The sequence below is a fragment of the Lactuca sativa genome, chromosome 8, assembly GCF_002870075.4.
Source record: "Lactuca sativa cultivar Salinas chromosome 8, Lsat_Salinas_v11, whole genome shotgun sequence".
Taxonomy (NCBI): Eukaryota; Viridiplantae; Streptophyta; class Magnoliopsida; order Asterales; family Asteraceae; genus Lactuca; species Lactuca sativa.
The window spans coordinates 271,822,966-271,828,965 of NC_056630.2; positions in this window are offsets into that span (position 1 = coordinate 271,822,966).

Consider the following 6,000-nt stretch of genomic DNA (forward strand, 5'->3'; position numbering starts at 1 on the left):
ATCTCTCAGAAAAACCTATATTTTCTATTATAGTAGCCTTCTACCAAGGCTTAACTGTTTTGTACGCTCGTTTGTTGTAAAAGTGAGTAATTTACCAAGTGTAACTATCATTTAATAAAATATAGTTGGTACATTATTGTTTAAGTGAGGTTATCACTAAAATATGTAACGGGTAAATTATTGTAGTACTGTAGTTTTGTATAATAAGAACTACTGTTGTACTAACTACCTTAAACCGGATTTATATTAAGGTAAAATGTGATAAGTTGCACCATGCTATCGACTGGTAACAACGACATATGAATGGTCGTAATAACGGAATGACGTTTCGCACCCGTAGACCTGCAGGTCCGGCTGTAGCTAGCAGCAAGGTGTAGGATAGTCAATCCAGTATAGATCTATACACAAACTCACGCTCTCCCTCCAAGAGAATTCTGGCTACAACTCGGGCCATGACATTTAAGGCATGCTCCGACACAGTGGATCACAATTGTTAATGTATTCATGTATATGTAATGTTTCTTGTTCTGGTATAGTTGTATATGTCCTGTTTCTAGTATAGATGTATATGTACGTGTTTCTAGTATAGTTGTATATGTTCATGTTTCTAGTATAACTATATATGTACATGGTTCTGGTGTAGCTGTATAGGTACTTGTTTCTAGTATGACTGTATATGTACTTGTTTCTAGTATAGCTGTATATGTACTTGTTTCTAGTATGACTGTATATGTACTTGTTTCTAGTATAGCTGTATATGTACTTGTTTCTAGTATAGCTGTATATGTTCCTGTGTTACCCCGATGGTAACTAACTATTGATGTACTGATAAGTATGAATATGGAAGTACTTTTATGTCTATATATGTATATATGATATATAAGTAATATTGAAACGACCTTCGGATGGTCACCCGAAATCCCACCAGACCACATGTCAAGGCGCGAAAAGGAAATAGGGCGGATGGCCTTCCTAAGTCCTTTAAACATTATTTATACATCTATACATATATGGGCATGCAATTGAATATATAAAAGCATAAATAAGTTTTCATAAGACATTTTAAACATAAATATAATTTCAAGAGAAGATCGACTTGATGTCAATCAATAAAACAATTTGAAGGCATAAGTTAATAAAACATTTTAAGTATAAGAAGCATTTGTTTGAATCACAGTCTGTAAATAAGTTTGGATAGTAAAAGAGTTTGTAAAACATTTCAAAGTGAAGTAGTTTGATAAACAGTTTGAACAGTGGTAAAAATCGTTGTTTTCCTAGTTATTAATCACATGTGATTAAATGCAATCACATGTGATTGAAGCAATAACTATAAGTATATGACTTGTATTCCCCCCCCCCCATAAAGTATTTAAAACATTTAAAATCATTTCAAAGGTTGATTAAAGGGGTATGAACTCACTTGTGGTGAGTTGTAAGAATTGTAGTGGCGGATACCGTGCTAGGTGGCAAACGGAGACTTGGTTACACGCACGAGCCTAGTTATCATATAATAAGCATATATATATAACTAATTAGCCAAATAATAACTTATTAAATAAGTTAAGACACTTAGGAACATGTAAACACTTTTCATAAGTGTTAAAGGTCCTAATGGTTGCATCTAGGTTGCTACGGGACAAGGCAAAAGGGTTTGAAACATCAAATGGCCTTGCATAAGAGTTCACCACCCAACAAACCCCACCCTTTGGAGTTTACGGCCGTAAACTCATGGGTTTATGGCCGTGAACTCCTCACTTGGTGGTTTTGGGTGTTTTAAAGTGTTATCTTGATCCTAGAACACTCCTAGCTTTGTTGGAATAATACATGAAGTAGTTTAAGGCCCTAGAATGCTCCATAGGGGAGTTTACGGCCTATAGTCCATATCCCCTAGAGTTTACGGCCATAAACTCCTATGGGGTCTGGGAATTTAATTGTTTTGAAGCACTTGCACATCTAGGATGGCTTCCATGATTTTATCTAAGGCTAATGGGGACAAGAGGCACACTTTTATGCCTTCACTTGGAGTTTACGGCCCAAGAGGTGTTCCTTGGCCGTAAACTCCCTTTAAGGGATGTTCTTGATGTCTTTTCCTCCCCATTCAAGTCCTAGGTGTTCAATGGTAATTGTCTTAAGGCCTTAGGGGTGTTTGTGGTGCTTTTTACCCTAGAAAAAGGGGTTTACGGCCCAAGAGATATTCTTGGCCGTAAACTCCTATAAACTTATGATTTTCAAGTGTTTTGATGTCCAAAATAGGTACAAGCATTTGAGGGTTAAGGTCCTTAAGCTTTAGGGGTAGTTTAGGGCACTAAATGCCCTTGAAAAGGGGTTTACGGCCCAAGAAAAGTCCTTGGCCGTAAACTCCCATTACTTGTTGATTTTGGATTCTTTCTAGTCTCTTATGATCATATACTAAGTCCTTAACAAGTTGCTTAACAAGAAAATGGGTCTAAGTAGCCTTAAAGCTCCATTTTGGAGTTTACTCCCCAAGAACGTTCTTGGGCGGTAAACTCTCGGATCTTGCAATCTAAACATGTAATTGATGTTATAAAGCATTTAACAAGTATTGAAACACATTTAGTAAAGTAGACTCACAATCTGGGATGAAAACCCGAAGATCCGTCAGAGAGAAAATGGCTTTTCTCTATTTGGAATTGTGAATAATGAATTAATTTAATTTAGAAAACTATTTATAGTCCTGGAATATTTTGGCAGAAAATATTTTTATTCATGATATTGGACTGTAACATTATGAAACTTGGAATGCTCAAATTTCACAAAACCAGGAGCATCCACTCTCCTGATATCTCCTTAAACAAAAACCATAATGTACACAAACTGGTTTGGAAAAGTATGAAAATCACTGAAACTGGACTAGCTTCTAATGAATAGATGATGTTCGTACAAATGGAAATTTCGGGTTGTCACAGTAGATAATAGTGCAGAAAAGCTTACTTGCACTGTCCGACCCCATTACCCGCTCTGAGAAGCTTTTGAAAATAAGAGTAAAGAGGCAATTCCACATCCGAGGAAGATTGGGCTTCTTGAACTTTGATAAAATGGCGAGATTTCCCACGCAACCCATCTGGTAAAACATCTCCAGAATTGAAGAAGACGAGATTGACTCCGGATCAACCAGATCCGTAGCTTGAGGAAACCCTAGCAATAAGCTAAATCGAGACTTAGAGATTGATGTTTTGTGGGAATAGATTTCAAAAGTAATCACATGTTGGGCCTATTCTTGCTTCTTGGGCTCGGTTGTTAGTCTAGTTTTATCTCATGTTTGGGCCTGTCTATCCGTGTGTTTTGTCTTAGGGTTTAGTATATAAGTTTCATGCATGTAGTCTTCGTTGGGTTTTGAGCATTCTAACACTCCTATGGTGTACATTCAACCCTATAAACGTTGGATCTATGTTTTCTCTATCATACATGCAAATAAGAACTTTCCAAGGCTTTAATCCTAACTTGCATATTATGAACTCTTATACTACAAAGTACTGGTTAGATGACATACCTTTTGATGTAGCTTGATGTCTTCAAGCTTTAAGAGCTTAGACCCAATAGTGTGGAAGCCTCAAATGGAATCACAAATCACCAAAACACCTTGGAAGACTTTAGAGAATATGGATACTTGGTTCTCTCTAGTGAAATCGGCTAGCCCTTCTTAGTGTACGCACATTAGTGCCAATTTCACCAACCAATGACATCTTTATATAGTATGGAGACTAGGGTTAAACCCATGACCTTTCATTTCATATGATCCATGGGTTAAACACTACATGGACTATGCATGAAAGCTTAGCCCAACCTAAATGAACTTGACCCATTCCATATATATAAGAGTCCATATTTAATTAGTTCATTTTGATCACTTAATTAATTATAAATTAATTCTTGGTCAATAATAATTAAATAATATGATTATATATTAGTATATTAGAACTTATAATATATTAATATAAATCATAAATATACTATTCTCAAAAGACTATCCATATAAATTGTGCCGGTGAAGTGCAACCCAAATGGACCATGTCGGGTCGGGTCAAGTACATACCAAATATAGTTATGGACTTAGACATTAATCCAACAGTCTCCCACTTGGATAAGTCTAAAACTATTATTGAGTATGACTTCAAAACCTAACTGGCAATCGTAGCTCTTAAAGCCGCTGTCGAACTCTGATCTTTGTCAACGAACTTGTCCATTAAATAAGGGATCATATATTCCTCCATTCTAGATATCATATGGACTGAGACATGGATTATAATCATTCTCTCTGTCCATTTGTTGTTTCCTGATTTCCGACTCATGATGACTGACTGATTGAACAAATCAAATTAGTCCTGGCTTGGCCAAGCACTCACATGTGTCATCGCTAAATCATCGAGGGGCCCACATATATCGCTTTTATCCCAAAGGTAAAAGGAATGGATAAAATTCGACTCATATGGCTTGTTCTGCTACTTGTTTAATCATACACAATGGCACATTTTATAACATTGAGTTACCAATGTGTTTTCGTGCAATCAATGTACTATCAACTCATAGTAACAACTCATATCTCTAGGTTTGAAGAATATAAGATATTATCGTTTCATGATCACTCGTGATAAAAATCCATGAAGTGATTTAAATGAGCGTGGGTTGAATCCAATACTTAGAACTTATGAGGACTCATGAGTGTTGTAGCACAACTTTGTCCACCAACTTGGACCTCTACAAGCCAACCCATGACAACCTTGATTCATATCTACTTCCAACATATGACCGACTGTGGATGGTTTGAATAACTTAGTCATTCCGGAAGAATAACCTAGTTATTATGGAAGTTAAAACATGCAAAGTGAAACATAGGAATAAATGAATCTAATATGGTATCAAAACCTATAAATATAAATAGAACACTTTCTATTTATAACCATACTGATTACTCATTATTCATTGTTTCGGTTTTATCAACTTTATACTTGAATTAAAACACTAGTTATCTCATTCTCCAAGCATGTACACTATGTTTTCTAAACAATAGTTTTGCCATACACCAAGTATGCACTCTATGTTTGTCTATGATCCTTACTTTTGTGAAATAAACCAATTGAACAAACTTTCAATGATTCTAATTTCACACTCCAAAATCGAAATATGTTAGACTTTAAACTTAAATGCACTACCCTCTTGCAATGAATGTGTACAGAGTCACAAAACTTGTCAACAACCATTACAGGGTATTCCAATGAAGACCTACTCCATGGACACAAAGCCTTATGTTCAAAGTATGCATTGCTTTGAACATGCTTCTTGCACTAAGTTTTTTCTAATGTTACATAGATTGCTTCCATTTATGGAGACAACTCTATATTTCCATTTTGACTACCACTTCTGAACAAGAGTTGCCTCTTTTCAAACTATGTCAATATGGTCCTTCCAATATTAACAGTATACTTCCAACTTTCCTTGAGCAACCAATCTTTGGTAAACCATAGATTGTCCTCAACAATTGCTTAATCATTTTAGTCATATCCAGTTCTAGACCTTTTCCCTTCTTAATGCCCCAGGCATTTGGAAAAGTTTAGAAAGGATGAATATAGCACATGTAATCGATCCTATATCCGAAGCATATGGGACACAATTCATGATGTCTCACATAAAAGACTAAACTAGTCTTTTGCTATAATATTTCCATTTCTATTTGCCAAGCTCTCATAATTCAGATTATGAAAACGGATGCCGTAATCATAATTGAATTTTAGAATGCAAATAATGAACCCATATATAGAATTTCCTTATGTTGAGCCATTCCAACATGAAATTCATATATATTCTTGACTAAATACTATTAAAACCTCAATAAAGGCTTTTAGATTTGAGATGAAGTATAATTTCCTCTCCCTTAATTATACAAAAACAACTTTTTCCCAATTGAGACCTTTTGTTTTCTATAATTAACATTGCTAACTTGCAACCTTTATCATAATTATCATGCTCCAACTAACATGATGA